Raw genomic sequence first — 16,525 nt, forward strand, 5'->3', positions numbered from 1 at the left:
GTGCTCCCATGTTCCAGTCACATTGCCTCTCAGAGCCCCTGCAGGAGCTATGCATCTCCCAGGGTGGGCCTGTGCTTTAAAGACACCCCAGGAGCCACAGGATGAACTGAAAGTAAATATTTCTGCTCCTTTGGCATTGATATTAAATGAGATCATGCTTTTGACAATGAGTTTTCAAAGAGATTTAATGGATGGTGCTGGGTAGAGTAATTCTCTACTGCTGTTAACTGGCTGCTTCAGTTTTTTAATTGTAAACATCTTTCATGCAGCTACTCCAGGGACACATTTAGGAAACAGCAGCTGGATGGATTTAAAACTTGTCAGAGCATCTTGACCTAACATTTATATTTCTGCAATGTGCAAGCCATGGACTGTAACCAACAAAGCCCTCAGAGAGCTTACACAGCTTCTGTAGGGCAGTGCTCAGGAAACAAATGAAGGATGAAGTTACTTTCCTAAACACTTCCAGTGGGTAAGTGATTGAGGTTGAACTGTAAAGGCTGCAGTTCAGATGATTATCAGGTAATTAAGAGCAGAGCTGCATCAAAGGAATCACAGTCAGTATAGCACTGGGCAAGGGGAGGGAGGATATTCTTCGATTACAAGTTGGGGTTGCTTCTGTAGAAACTTTTAGGCTCCTTTGTTGGGAGAAGCTTCAGGGGGTGGCATGAACCATCTATTCAGGGCTGGCAGCATTTAATACTCTCTTCTTTTCACTCAAACTTCTTCTCCAGAAAGTAACTGAGAATATGATCAGTATTTGGTCTGACACATAACTAGAGTTGCGAAGCTACAGAAAAACCCACCAGGTAAACAAACATGTCTATAAAGCCCAACAACAGAGACTTGCGCTCCCCTGAATGTTCAGGCCTTGAAAAAAATGCATTGAGTTTCTCTTCCTGGTGAGTGTGAGAGCCTAAGTCATCTCTTTCTGCAGAATGTAAACTCTTGTTTAAAAATACAAAGCAGTTTCTAGCATTTGTGATTGTGGAGATAATTTTCCAAATATGAGCCAATGTAGCATCGTCTTCCTGAGTCTGTTCTATTGCCTCCTGTGCTGCTCTTAGCTTTTTCAAGCAGTAACAGAGAAAGCTGCAAAACTGTCAAGAATCATATCAGTTTCTCACTGCTGCTGCTGTTGTGGCACACTGGAGATTTATACTGGGGAAAGAGGACCCAAGAAATGGAGGCACGAGTAGCGATAGTATAGCAGAGGTTTCTTTCCCCTCCTTGCAATAGCCAGAGGCTCTGGGAGAGGGTAGTGTAGTAGAGACTCCCCTGCTTACAGCAGCCAGGAGGTTTGGGAATGGGTAGAAGAGACAGGAAGCTTCATCAAACTTACACTCTAATGCAACAGTGACCTCAGCAGTGTCAAGGCAGAATAACTTCCCAAATGCACAGAATGTGGGACAGACAGAAGCCTATGAGGGTACAGTTGGAGTTTTACATTAGAGTGCAAGTTTTATGAAACAGGGGTACTATAGTGTATAGGAATTTGGCTGTATCCCTTTAAATAGTTTGTGAGCCCTCCAAGGATGCTCACTGTGGTCTGTAAACCAACCACAACAGCAATATGTATATACAGCAGAACCTCAGAGTTATGAACACCTTGGGAATGGAAGGGAAGGAACACAAAATGTTATGGTTCTTTCAAAAGTTTACAACTGAACATTGACTTAATACAAAAGAAAAATGCTGCTTTCCCTTTAGTTTACCTTTAACACAGTACTGTACTGTATTTGCTTTTTTTTTTTTTTTGGTTGGTCTCTGCTTCTGCCTGATTGCGTACTTCTGGTTCCAAATGAGGCGTGTGGTTGACTGATCACTTTGTAACTCTAGTGTTCGAAACTCTGAGGTTCTGCTGTAGCTAGTCTCATGTTTCTGTAGATTTAGTAAACTTGATAACCTGGACCCATCTGTGCCCATTTGTTTTCTTCTCATTATTGTTGTGTAAAGAGCAAAAAGCCACAACAGGTATGTATTTTTGGGGGGTATCCCTTGGATATGGAAGTAGAAGCCTTGTGGCATGGTGAAGTGTGTTATTTACAGTATGGTAGACAATATAAAGAGGGAAAGGAATGCACAAGTCTTTCCGCTGAACTTCATATTTCCATGCTGTTCAGGTTTGGGTGGATGAGGTGTGTCCGGATGTAATCTTATCTGTCATTAAATGTAATATTTGGTTGCTAATATAGAAGCACTTGCGCTCAAACATATGCGCACACATAAAGTGAGCAGTATTGGGATTTCTACCACGTGCTCTTTGTGTACCTTGTCCATTGCCTCCATGCTTCACATCAGCCTTTGACCATATATATCTATATACATGTTCTGGCACCACTGGAGCTTAAGGTATTACATAAGAGTAGATATAATTGTTAATAACAATTAGGAGATAGCATCAAAGCAAGCAATAAGCAAACACGTTCTTTATGCTGCCAAATTACTGAAGAGAAGGAGGAATAATCAATGTATCATCTTTGTAGGAAAAAAAATAGGTGAGGATTATAAAACCATATAATATTATCAGTGGAAAACAGCAGGTCAAAAATCCAACTCCAGACAATAAACCAATCCTGTTCTGCTAATCTTAGCAGAGAATATTGTCAGCAAATTCCACCTCAGCTAAGAAGTTCTATGAACTCTAAGCCCCTGTGATGTGTTACTCACATTTTTCTGTGTTTAAAGTAAAAATGAAATTGAACAGACTAACTAGCCAGGACTGTGTTTAAGATATAGCTGGGCTTCTGTGAAAGAAACGTGTTTTACACACTTTTAAAACCACGCTCTGTTCCTCTTTTCAAGGAATTCCTTTTCTTCCTCTGAATAAAAGATTCTTCAGTTAGAGTCTTGTTCTTTTATAGTTGTGGATAGGTTCCAGCATAGACGTACTGTTGGCCTGAGTTCTGTTTTTCTCCAAAGCCAGACCCCTATAATTTTCAGTGGCATCCACATTTTTTCCTTCTTTTTTAAAATGCACTAGGGAGGTCAAGTGGGTTGTATGAGCTGTAGCATTGTTCCAAACATTCACACTTAGCACCAAAAAAGGGAACATTTAATAAACAGATCACAACTAGGAATGTGTTGGAATGTTGATCTTTTGATGATCAGAAGAACTTTCAGTCATGAGGTCTAGTTAAATATCCCAAGTACCGTATTGAAAACACTTCCAGTGACTATTATTTTCCCCGTTATCTGGGCATACATTTTAAAGTCAGCTCACAGGGCTTCTGACCCAAAAAGATCTTTTGTGATGCTAAAAAGATACTATATTAAAACATACCTTAGTTGTAGAGTGCCTAGCACAATGGGATCCTGGTCTAGGACTAAGTACCACGGTAATACAAATAATAAACAATAATGATGACAAATGGGCATCTCAAATTCTAATATAAAGGCATTTCACTCTTTTGGCATTAGAAAGCAGTACTTTCTTTATAGATAGGTTAGTAGAATTGGCAGTGGAATGACTCTGCAGTGGTACTCAAATGTATTTGTTTATTATGGAACTCTTTAATCTCAAAGAAAGTATTTTATCTAAGTAGCCTGATGTGGGAATTTGGACAATGAACTGTGGACATTCCTGAATTTGCATGTAATGGGTTGAAATAAAAATAGACTATGTGTTAGACTGGGTTCCAGGAGAACCACTATATTTTATTATTTTCCAATAATAAAATGCTATTCTTAAGTTTAATTAAGAAAAAAATAACTAGATATAGTGAATAACCAAAATAACTAATTATTTTGGTTAGTGCTAGTGTTCCAGTAGCACTAAAATCAGAGCTCCATTGTAGCAGATGCTATAAAAACACATAGTAAGACACAGTCCCTGCTCTAATGAGTATATCATCTAAATAGACAAGAACATTGTTTTAGAACTGGGAAACTGAGGCACAGAGAATACATGATTTGCCTACAGTCAGGTGGCAGAGGTGGTAACTGACCCCACATCTCCTGAATCCCACTGCAGTGCCTTGCTCACAAGACCACTCACACTCCATATCCTGTTAGGTCAGCTGAAACAGCCTTTCATTACTGCTTTATCAGCATACTGGGAATTACACAAGACCATGGAAGTCTTATATGTTTGCTTCAAATCTAATTAGCCCCAACATATTGTTTAACAGAGCATGCAGCACATCAGCAATTATTGATAATACACACAACAAGAGTTCAAACCTGTGTAGCAGTTGGGAATTTTATGCCATATCCTAAAAGTCCTCCACCTGCAAAACTCCCATTGGCTTCATATTATGGATCTGACCTCCATAGGACCTTTGCATGAAAAGAAGTTAGTTGCAGGATCAGGCTCTTGGCTTCTTTTCCTTAAACAAATTGCTTAAGCTTATCCTAGTTCTCCTATGCCCAATGGAGAAAGCTACATTTGTTTTAATGCAACTTATTTAACTGCTTAAGGACCAGCTTGTGATCCCCTGCTCACACAGGACCAGTCACGGATACCCAGACTCACATTGTGAATAGTACCATACACCACTATCAGTCCCATCGAAGTCAACAGGATCGCACATGGGGTAAGGAGCTGATCATTCTGAATAAAGATGTTAGGATCTGGCTCAGAAAGAGTCCCATTGAAGTCAGTGCATCGGTTTGTGTGAACGTCTGATCACCAATGGGAGTAAGAGGTTCATACAGGTCCTACACATTGTCTAACCTGTTGAGCAATTCATTCGGGGAATAACTAGGAAGGATTTGGAAGCTAAATAATGCAAGTTCCTGTCAAATACTTGTCCTAGTTCACTAGCCACGATTAAGAAAAAAGATAAACGATTAAACTGTACTTGCAATGTGTATCACACATTTCCCCTAACTCATTAGATGATAGAGAACACCATTTAGTTATAGATTTCACCTTTTAGTTATAGGTTGTGCCTAGCACAACAGTGCCTCAAGTGCTAGCACAATGCAAATAATAACCAGTAACCCAAAGTCCAGTCACTTACTTGGCAAAACACATCCTTGCAAAACTTTTTTTTAAATTTCATACTCTAGTATTTTTTGATTCAGTCAAGTCATAACCTATTGGAATTGAAGAACTGCAAAGTCTCTTATGACAAAGCTTTTGACATCCAGTTTGCTCATGGGAAAGGCTTCAAATAATTCTTAAGAACTAAGGTGGTTGGACGATGATGTAAGTGATGGTTCAGTTGCTCACAATGAGGAATAAAAAACAAGAAACACAAATGAAACTGCTAAACAAGCACATTTGCCTGAATTCTTTGGTTTTCAGTACAACACAGAAGTGAAAGTGGTGGTATTCTGCTCTGTTGAACATGCATTTTATTTAGTCCAATGGGCAGTCACATCAGCAACATATTAGGAGCCCAAGGACCGCATGTTATTTGCAAGAAATTGAGAAGTCTGTTGCCCTGATATTTAATACGAAGACATATCTTCTGCTGCACGCTCCAGTTTCTATTCCTCATAAGTCTTACTGCAGGACACCCTATAACACAGACAAGGTGTGTGAGGTAATATTTTTTAATTGGACCAACTTCTGTTGGTGAAAGAAACAAGCTTTCAAGTTTACACAGAGCTCTTCTTCAGCTCTGTGTAAGAGATTGGCATAAGCCCTCAACACAAGGTTTAATATCCCTTCCAAAAATATTATTACTGTTAATTAGGATAACTCTGGATATTCTGGACATCCATGTAAATATCCTATCCCTTTTTTAATCTTCCTAAATACTTTGCCTCAACAACTTCCACCGGCAATGAGTTCTACAGTTTACATCATTTACACAGTCTGCAGGACATCATTTGGCCTCCTGTCAGTTGGTGGGAATAAAAAGAGTAAATATAAAAATAAATGCCTGTGTCTGGAAGAAGTTTTGTTTCTGACAAAACAATTTGATTTGTCTAACTCATTGAGGACGATTTAAGGATAGGCAGCCCCTAAGTGGTCTGAACACAGGACTGGGAGCCATGAAAACCTGAGTTCTGATACTGCCTCTGCCAATGTGTGCCCTTGGTCAAATCACTTCACTTGTCAGTTTCTATCTTTGTAAAAATGAAAATAATACTGTCACCCCTTTGCTGAGAGGTAGCAGATGGGAGGGTTTTGCAGATTGGTCTCCCATTGGAGGAGAAATCAGTGATGTGGAATCCATATTTTTCTTAGTGAACTTGTTTTATTTATACTATACATGCACCAGTCCTTGAACAGAGGTGGTCATAAACAGCATGCAGACAATCAACTCTTTCAGAAACCTCAGCCCAAACAGAAATGTTTTGTTCCCAGGAAGCAACTCTGCCCCAAGAATAGTCTAGCTGGAAAGATTAAAGCAAAGAGCAAACTCTCTTGCTGTTTGCGAGAGCTCTCCCAAAAAGAAAATTTACATACATAAAGCAATATAGCATTTCTTCAAAGACTGTATACTGCTTGATGCTAAGGAAAAAAACTATTAAAACTGTGTGAAAACAGTGCCACCTGATGACTCCCGCCATAACAATACTTGTCTGCCTCCCATGTGACCTGTTAAGGTTCAATACTTTACATCTGCAAAGCACTTGGAAGATGAAAAGTGCTATCTATATATGTGAGTATGAATTTTTATTATAGGTAGAAAATTAATTATACTGTGAATAAAACAGGTCACTGCATAGATGGTTTCCTATAAAGCTGCAGCACCAGCTGGCTGAGGGAAAGGAGTAATCATTTCCCTCCAACAGAAACTGTAGTGCTGAAAATCATGATATGTCTTTATCAATTATTATTATAGTTTTAGTGGTTGCAGGGGAGACAGCTGTCATATTTAATGTTACACATGGGAAATGTCTTTCTCTGAGATAATGAGCTATTCTGTGTGACTGCCAGCCTGGTACAGCAGCCATCAGTAAATGCACAGCTGAATTCTAGCTCACAAACCAGAGATCTGCTTCCCTATCCTGACCAGCAGGGCTCGCTCCCTCATCCCACCAATGCTCTGACTGCCAGGATGAAGGAAAGGAGAGGATAAGAAGTGGCTGATTTTGCCAAATGATCAACTCTGAGCTACGTACAAAATGACTTCAGAGTGATCCTGACCTTGCAAGCTGACACTGAAGGAGGAGACTATGTGTGAAAACAACTAATACCCCAGAAAGCGACAAAGAGTCCTGTGGCACCTTATAGACTAACAGACGTATTGGAGCATAAGCTTTCGTGGGTGAATACCCACTTTGTCAGACGCATGCTTATGCTCCAATACGTCTGTTAGTCTATAAGGTGCCACAGGACTCTTTGTCACTTTTTACAGTTCCAGACTAACACGGCTACCCCTCTGCCACTTAATACCCCAGAGAAGCACATGGCACCAATAAAGAAAGGCAGCTAATTTAAACCTACCCTGCACTGCCTGGGGCCTTCCGATCCTTCATCCTTCCCAGGTAATATACTGCATCGACCTGTGTCCTCTCACTTTATGTACTGATTGCCGCTGTAATCTAACGTTACTTTGAATTAAAGTCTCAGGACCAGATTCTCAGCTCTGCTACACCTTAACCATCCTTGTGTCGGGGAATCTCTGGGTGTCATGGGGAGGCATGTCATGGTATAAGGGACATCCCTGAAAGACAGGGGGCATCCTGGCAACTTTATGCTCCTGCAATTCCTAGTTACCAGAATGACATGGTTCCTAGAAGCTACTGGTAGTGAGTGTAACTTACACAGTGATGTAAAGTGCTGTGCTTCCAAACAACTTTTATGCACCTTTAAGACTGCTCTGAGTTGTGCCACCAGCTGACGCATTTTTGTAACAGGAGCTAACTCAGTACCCTGTCACTCAAATCCCAACCAATATAGCTTAATTGGGACCTAACTGGAAGATCAATTAACTGAGTAAAGCTACAGCTGGGCAGCTAATTGGGGAGGGGGAAGGGGGGAAGCAACCCCAGCAGACGGCAGCATATAAATTAAGAGGAAGGCAATCCTGAGGGGGAGAGCTAGCTGCCTGGACCGACTGCTTTCCCCCAGAAGCAAGTAGAGTAGCTAGCCTGGGGACTGTAAATATATGCAATTAGTGTACCAGTTGGAACAACAGAATAACACACGATGGTGGTGAAGGAGACGTGAAGTGGTGTGGTCTGCGATCAAGGGCTGAAAGAACTGACAGGGGACCACCTTATGAAAGTTATCCAGCCAACCCCAGCACAGGGTGAACACAGAGCTGGTATAAAGCCTGTCCTGCTATCCTTAGTCCTGCATTGAGTTCAGCTTGGCTGGACCACAGAATCTGGATCTCAGTGTTTAGGTTAAACATACAAACATGTTCATTGCAAAGTATTATTATTAATTATAATTTCTTATTTAAATATTGTCAAGGTGCTCAGCGCTGTACAAGAGAAACAATATACACTGTAAACTCTGAGGCAGAGACTACAATCTAGGCAAGACCGATTCAGAGCAGATAGGATACTATCGTCCAACTTTACTTGCTTATTTCTAATTCTACAAGAAAGGAATAAACTATTATAAAAAAGAATTGAAATGGGGGTCTGGCTCTGTCAGAGGACAGGTAACAGAGCCTGGAGTTTTACACCTTTATTTCATTGGACTTAATCCAGCCCAGGACTGTAGTGACCATAAATCAGTATCACTTAAAAGTTTGTTGGATTATGAGAAGTGAGTTAATGGGGACAAGCATCCACTACAATCAGCACCTTCTTGACAAACCTGTTGTAAGTTGTAGCAGAGAGGCCAAATTCTGAATGCTCCAGAAGGACTGAGGCCCTCAAAGGTATTTTAGGTGCCTAACTCCCATTGATTTCATTGAGCTATCTTCTCAGTGATCCTTCCTGGTCAGGTTTGAGGCTCATTTATCAGATGGTAAGGAAATAACCTGCACTGAGACATTCAGCAGTAGAACATTAGAGCATAGCCAAGAGCTGATAAGCAGACAGATTGGATGCAGAGGGATCAGAAAACATGGACAGGGTGATGTAGAAAGGTGGGTCATCAGCAGAGAACTGTAGCCCAGTACTGAAGGTAACAATGAAAGAACCCAAAGGAGAAGCCGGCTAAGGATGTAGCCTTGCAGCATTCCACAGTGGAAGGGATGAGGGGAAAAAAAGACGACTCCACCAGAAATTAAAAAAGGATCAGTTAGAGGAGATGGTTATTGCTTTATACATGAATGTAAAAGTCTGGATGTGCACTGAGACAGCTGTAATAAACTGAATGAGATGAGTTAATCCATGCTTTTTCACAAGAGCCCTAAAGCTAACACAAACTGGCACTAGTCACAGTAATTACTCTATGCGGTGCATACATTGATATGCTTGCAGCCAGCTTTGATGCAGCTCCAACACAAGCTGTTAGCAGAGGAAGGAAGGTAGCTATGGGTAGATATTTTGGACCTGGCATTCATCAGGACATTTGGTATAGATCCCCTCTGGAGAAGCTGGAATTCGACTCTGGTAAAAGTGTTCACTTTGTAAATTTGTTCCCTGGAAATGCTCCTGATACTGAAAACTGCTGCTAATACTTCATCATTCACCTTGAAGATTAACAAGAAATACTAGAAAGTTGTATTAAGAATAAAAGTGAGGCTCTGGGGTTTGTCTTTTGATGCATATATGTGACTATAGTTAACCTTAACGCAAGTTAGGTACCTGTGCCCACCAAACAGAGGATAGCTAGATCTCTCTGATTTAATCTGGCAAAGGCATTCAGGTTGACTCGATTTCCACCAAAAGGGACTGATGTACCATAGCAACACAGCTGTCAACATCTGCAAATTGTTACCAAGGGTAATTTTCTGAATAAGCCTGGAGTATCTGGGCTATCATGGTCAGCAGTTCTCTGAGGGTTGCATTCACATTTAGGAGTAAGGGAGTTAGGGTGACCATATGTCCTGATTTTATAGGGACAGTCCCGATTTTTGGGTCTTTTTCTTATATAAGCTCCTATTACCCCCCACTCCCTGTCCCAATTTTTCACACTTGCTGTCTGGTCACCCTAGCTAAATATAAATATCTTCTTAGCAGGTTCCAGAAAATTAATACCATATTTAAGCTCTTCTCAAAGAGATGAGGATAGGTACTAAATCCTATCTTCTCTGCTCCACAGATTGTGTGATGACATTGCATCAGTATGGGATGTTTCACAAAACACTCCACCAAGATAGCAAAAATACATACAGGACCCAAGTCAGAAGACATCCAAAGGTTTGGAATTTAAATAAACATCCTACTATGTGATCATTTATCTGAATTTATGGAAGAACCAATGAGATCTCATGGCCCTCTCATACTCAAACACCCACTTTTGCTCAGTGAGACTTGGCTCCCGTTTCCTGCTTCTTGGAAGGGAGATTGGTATGCCTTGCATCAGCTGCATGTCTTTGAATGCATATATCAATTCAAGCATTGCAGCTATCCTGCCCCAGAAACTCCTGAAAAACTGGTATTGCCCATAAAATCAGTCTATACATTTTGCTGTCAGAGTTTCATTTCAAATTGGAGCTAATGCTTACTAGTTGGAAATATTATTTGTATCCTATATGACAACTTAATTAACAGCAAAAAATATGACCATCGTGGAGAGGTGGACATTAGAAGTAACCTCGTCAAATCAACATGCTTGAAACCAAGAAATAAGGATGGTCCAGTGGTTATGGCACCAGACTGGCACTCAGGAAATACTGATTAAAATCTCAGCTCGTCCATAGACTACCCATGTGACTTTGGGCAAGTCACTTAAACTCTCTATGCTTCATTTCCCTGTTTATAAAATGGGGATGATAATAATACTGCCATACATATACTTTTTGTCTTGTTTATTTAGATTGTAAGCTCTTCAGGGTAGGGACTATCCTTTCCTATATGTTTGTACAGCATTTAGTAGAGTGGGTCTAAGGGCATTACAGCAATATGAGTAATTATAATCAAAGACCGAGTTTTTATGAAGTGATCAATTAGTAGAATAAAAAGATTCACCAACAAAGAGCCTGATCAAATTCCCAGTGAAGTAAATGGGAGTCAGTTCAGTCCCTCAATGAATTGCAACAAACTCCTGAAACCAACTCCCCAAACATTATTCCAGGGCCTGGGCTTTCTGCTGAAAACATTTCAATGCATGTTGCCCAATGGCTAGAGAATGTCCAAATGAGTTATTTCATTCATGGAATTATGATGTTTAATAAATTAACATTGTTAAGGCAAATTTAACAGTGGGCTGAAAACAGTAATTAATCATCAGCGTTTAAAAACACATGCTAGACATAAAGTTTGCCTGTTCTCGTTAAATTTTGAAAACTGGTGAAGTATTAATGGCTTTACTGTTATTAACATACCTTGAGGCTTTAAGCTTTTCCACAGCTGTTGGGAAGCCCTTCTCTTCAACACACATAATCTGTCATTCCAGGAACCAGCTTTGTCAAGCAGCTCATTTGGCTTCAGTAAAGCTGAATGACAAAAAATACCATATTCCATGCAATTAACATGGTTTGCTTTTAATATTAACATGTCTGTGAGTCCCTAGTTTAGAGAGGAGACAAATAAGACGGGACATGATAAAGAGATGAATGGTATAGAAATGGCAAATCACTCTGTTTTATTTATCCTGTCTCCTAATGTAGTAGGATGACCAGATGTCCCAATTTTGTAGGGACAGTCCCGATTTTTGGGGCTTTTTCTTATATAGGCTCCTATTATCCCCCACCCCCGTCCCGATTTTTCACACTTGCTGTCTGGTTACCCTATAATGTAGGAATAAGGGGACTTCAGATTAAATAGGGGGACTGCAAGGCAACATATTTAGAATGGAAGTAAGAAATACACAGCACATAATTAACCTGTGGAACTCACTGCCACAATATATTATGGAGGCCAAAATCTTAGTGGGACTCAAACAAGGATTACCTATTTATATGGATAATAAGAACATGCTCAGCTACATTAGGGAGCATAAAAATGTATATATGATATAAACTCTCATTGTTCAGGCCCTGCCCCTAACTGGAATGGAACATTGTCATGAGGACTGAAAACTGGCTAATGGACAACAAGCAAAGAATAACAAGATTGGGGCAAGGCCTGTAGTGGAATACTGCAGAATTCATAATTCAGTCTAGTGTTATTAAATATTTCCATTAATGACTTGGAAGGGAAGTAAACACGTAGTTAATTAAATTCTAAAATGATACTAAATTGGAAAGAGTTGCAAAAATAGGGATGACTGAGATGTAATGCAAAGTGATGGGTAGAAAGTAACAAAATAAGATTCAGCTAGAAAAATGCTAGCTAATACTGTGAAACTGGCAGACCAGGTGCCAGTTCAGGCCAAGACCCCCGGGCCTCACTGAACACTGACAAATGCATAGCTGGAAACCAGTTGGGCTCACCTGTGTTAGCATTGTTAAAATAGATATTAAGTTTATAAGAATGTGTTTAGTATTTGGACTTTATGAAATGCTTGTGAGTTGCTAGACACATTAATCTCACTTGTAATATCTGTATCCCATGTTCTAAGGTAATATTTAAGTGTTTGCTTTGTAACTATAAAAGTGTTTGCTCTGAAAGTGGAAACCCCCACTGTCAGGAGAGAAGCATTACCAAGTGTAAAATATTAGTTTACCACAACAGGAGTCATTTCCTGCCCAACAAAAGAAGGTCCATAGACACCAGAGGAACCATTATGGAACATCAGAGGACCAAAGACTTTATTGATTGGTCCACCCACACCCATAAAGAGGGGACAAGTATCCTTGTCCCATCACAGTTTGGACTCTGAGCGAAGAGAATAAAATCCCTGACCAGAAGGTTCATGAGCCACTCCAGATAGCCTGATAAATACGTCTAGAGAAAAATAACTTGAAATATAAATATTCAGTAGGAATAAGAAACTTGAGAAGTAATGAGGGTAAAGCAGACCAGTGGTAGTGGACAGCATAATGGACTATGACTTTGCAATGTGATATGGTAGCAAAAAAAGACACTGTAATTTTTGGGCTGTCTACATAGAAGCATGACATCACAGAACAGAGAAGTAATAGTCTGTCTATGGCTAGAGGGTGGCTACATCTGGAATACTGTGTTCAGTTCTGGGCACCTCATTAACCATAAAGATACTGACATTTTGGAGACAGATCAGAGAAAATGCTCAACAAAAATGCTCCAAGGGGGTAACAGAACTGACATATGAGGAACGATTAAAAGAGCTATTTGTGCAATAGCTTTGTTAAACTGTGACTAATGGCACAGTCTAACCATCATTAATAAGTATTATTTAACACTTAAATAATACTTACTAGGGGCAGGAGGGAGGAAGAGGAATTTTCAGTAGTGCTCACATTGGCCTAGCTGCTCCCATTGAAACTGATGGAAATTTTACTATTGACTTTAATGGGAGTGGTTAAGCCAATGAGTAGTGGTTTTGAAAATCCTGCCCTTCGTGCATAGACCTCAAAGAATTTTATAGAAGTGTGTAAAAGCACCATTATCCCCGTTTTACAGAGAAGGCACCTGAGACAATGAAAGAAACTATATGATTGAACCATGATCCTGTAAAGACATATGCGGGTGCTTACCTTTATGCATGTGAGTAGTGCTATTAGTGAGACTATCCTTGGGAGACTATCCATAGTTCTAATGCATCTCACTGTCAGGAAGATTTTCCTAATATTCAGCCCAGTTTTTTCCATCTCTCAATTTGTTCCCATTTCCTTCTAATTATAGCACTTGTATTCATTACCATCATTAGAATGGTGGTAATTCAGGGTAAAAGTTTCAAAAGTACCTAAGTTCCATTTTCAAAAGTGATTTAGAGTCAGATTTTTGAAGGTATTTAGGTGCATAAAGATGCAGACAGGCACATATTTGATTTCAATGGAGGCAACTAGGCAATTTGAAAATCCCCCTGGGTCCCTATCTATATCTTTGGATTTCTAGGCCCTGCTCCAGAAAGGTACTTAGGCACTTAAGTCTCAGGTTTGGTGCCTAAGTCCCAGGTTTAGGCTCCACTGTGATCCACAAAACTTCTGACGAACCTGTAGGTGCCTAAATTTACTTGGCACCTTAGTTTCCAGAGTAAAAGTTCCCTATACATCTATGTTTCTGCCTCTGAGCATGCACACTGCTGCCTCCTTCCAGGTATCTGGATGCAGAAACAGCAGTCAGCCATCTCCTGAGTGCCCCCTCCTGTAGTACCCTGCCTCTGTTTCCCCAATTTCAGGGTCCTTTAGCAGACTCCACATACTTTTTCTGTGGTCAAAAGACCCCTTTCGGGTACTGTGTTTATTCATAGAAAATAAACAAAAGTCCCAAATTAAAGTCCACCAAACAGACATTTCTCTTCCTACTCCCTGGCCGTTTTGCCTGGAGAGCTCTGAAGTCTTTCTGCTGCTTGCTGAGGGTCTATTTGCAGACCCTTCTGTTTGTCCCCCTGCTTATTCAGGGTCTCTTCCAAGGCTCCCTGCCTGGAGAACTTTTGCACTGTTTCCCCTGTTGGTTCAGGGGCTCTCCTGCTTTAGCAGACAACTCCCTGCCATTCCTTGCTGAAGTCTAAGGGGATGTCTACACAGCAAAGAGAAACCCATGTCTGCTGATTCGGGCTCACGGGGCCCAGGCTGCAGGGCTGTTTCATTGATGTGTAGGCTTCTGAGCTCAGGCTGGAGCCTGAGTTCTGGGATCCTCCCACGTCACAGGGATCTTGAGCGCAGGCTCCAGCCTGAGCCTGGAAGCCTACACAACAATGAATCAGCCCCACAGCCTGAGCGTCTAGTCGCTGTGTAGACTTACCCTTTGTCTGAAGTCCCAGGACTCTGCTGGAGCCTGCTTACTCCTAGCAGTCTCTGTTCTCCCTGACTATTTAAGTACTTATCCACAGAGGAACGGTCATGGGGCCAGAGAGAGAAGAGTGGAGTGAGAATGCTTCTGCAGTCCAGTGATTGGGGCACCATCTCAGAGTAGGAGACCCAGTCCCCCTATGCCGACCCCTCTTTCTTTATTTACTCTACAGTGGAACAACTTCAACAGGAGAGACTGAGAGCAGCCCCTATCAGAATATCCTATAGCTCAGTGCTTAGCTGACATCCCTGAGAGGTAGGAGACTCCTTGTTCAAATCCTTTCCTCCTCTGGTAGTGAGGGGGGGGGAATTAAACCTGGGTCTCCCACATCCCAGGTGAATGCTCTAACTACTGGGATAAAAATTAGTAGTAGGTGGGCTCCTCCTCCATGAGCCATTTTGTGTGGAGCGAGGCCAGTAGCTAACTCATTTCTGCAAGAAGCTGTTTAGGCAGCCTGTTCCTATTAGTGGATTTGCAAGCAGAGACAGGTGCCTTCCTGCAGTCTGGACTTAGCTACCTATCTCCATGAGAGGGGTGGACCTTAGGACACACCCCTCTGGTTGGCATTCTATTGGCTACCTGAGGTGGCTTCCTGCCTTGCAGGCTGCCTTTCGATGCTGGGGCGGCTCTATGTTTTTTGCCACCCTAAGCATGGCAGTCAGGCAGGCTTTGGCGGCATGCCTGCAGGCAGTCCGCAGATTCAGTGGGGTTTCTGTGGGTGATCTGCCGGTCCCACGGCTTCGGCGTACCCGCCGCCGAATTGCCACCAAAACCACGGGACAGGCAGACCTCCCGCAGGCATGCCGCCGAAGGCCTCCTGACTGCCACCCTCACAGCGACCAGCAGGCCGCGCCACCCCAGCTTGCCACCCCGGGCATGCGCTTGCTGCCTGGCACCACCCCCTGTTTTGATGGATCACAGTCTAAGGTGTCTATCAATCCTATTGATTATATAGGAAGCCTAGGCACCTAACTTAGCTTTGAGGATCTCAGTGTTGTTCCTGTGATTTTCTCGGCACCTAAAAGGTAGGTGCTGTGACACTGAGCATTGCAATGCCTAAGTCCCTTCATAGATCTTGTCCATAAACCAAAGTTTTCAAAAATAGCTACTGTGTGTTCCTCATTTTGTGGGTGCTGAACTTGAAATCCTGGGAATTGATTTGCAGAAGTGCAAAATAATTTCCTTTCAGGCTTTGATGGATTTCATTTAGATTAGACTCACCCTGTTTCATGCTTCTTTGCTCCCTCTACTGACACTGCAGCAACAGCCACATCACAAACTCTTCCCAGAACTCTGTTTGAATCACTGATGACACTGTTGTACCAGCAAGACAGTGAAATAAAATGAAACTTGCTGGCTTCTGCTTTATCACAACTGCAGGTCCAAATCCATATTTTCCTAAAGGAAATAGACCAGCTGGTTAAAAACATATTATTTTCAGGTTTCTAGAAGGCATCACAGATTGTAGAAAGACAGAAACAATGTAAATACTTCCCATTGCACTTCTGATTGCTGGGAACCCATTTTGCCTTTTGTATGTAGCTAGTACATAAGGGCAAATTCTGATACCCTTTCTCCCCATATGTAGGTATTCCTTGAGTATTCCCATTGGAATCAATGGGGGTACTGAAAGAGTAAGGTACTACTCAATAGGTGAATAAGCACGTCAGAATGTGGTCCTTAACAATTACACCTGTGGATCTTTAATCTAATTGAAATTTGCCAATAAGAGCAGAAC

Source organism: Chrysemys picta, chromosome 11 (assembly GCF_011386835.1).
Source record: "Chrysemys picta bellii isolate R12L10 chromosome 11, ASM1138683v2, whole genome shotgun sequence".
Lineage (NCBI taxonomy): Eukaryota > Metazoa > Chordata > Testudines > Emydidae > Chrysemys > Chrysemys picta.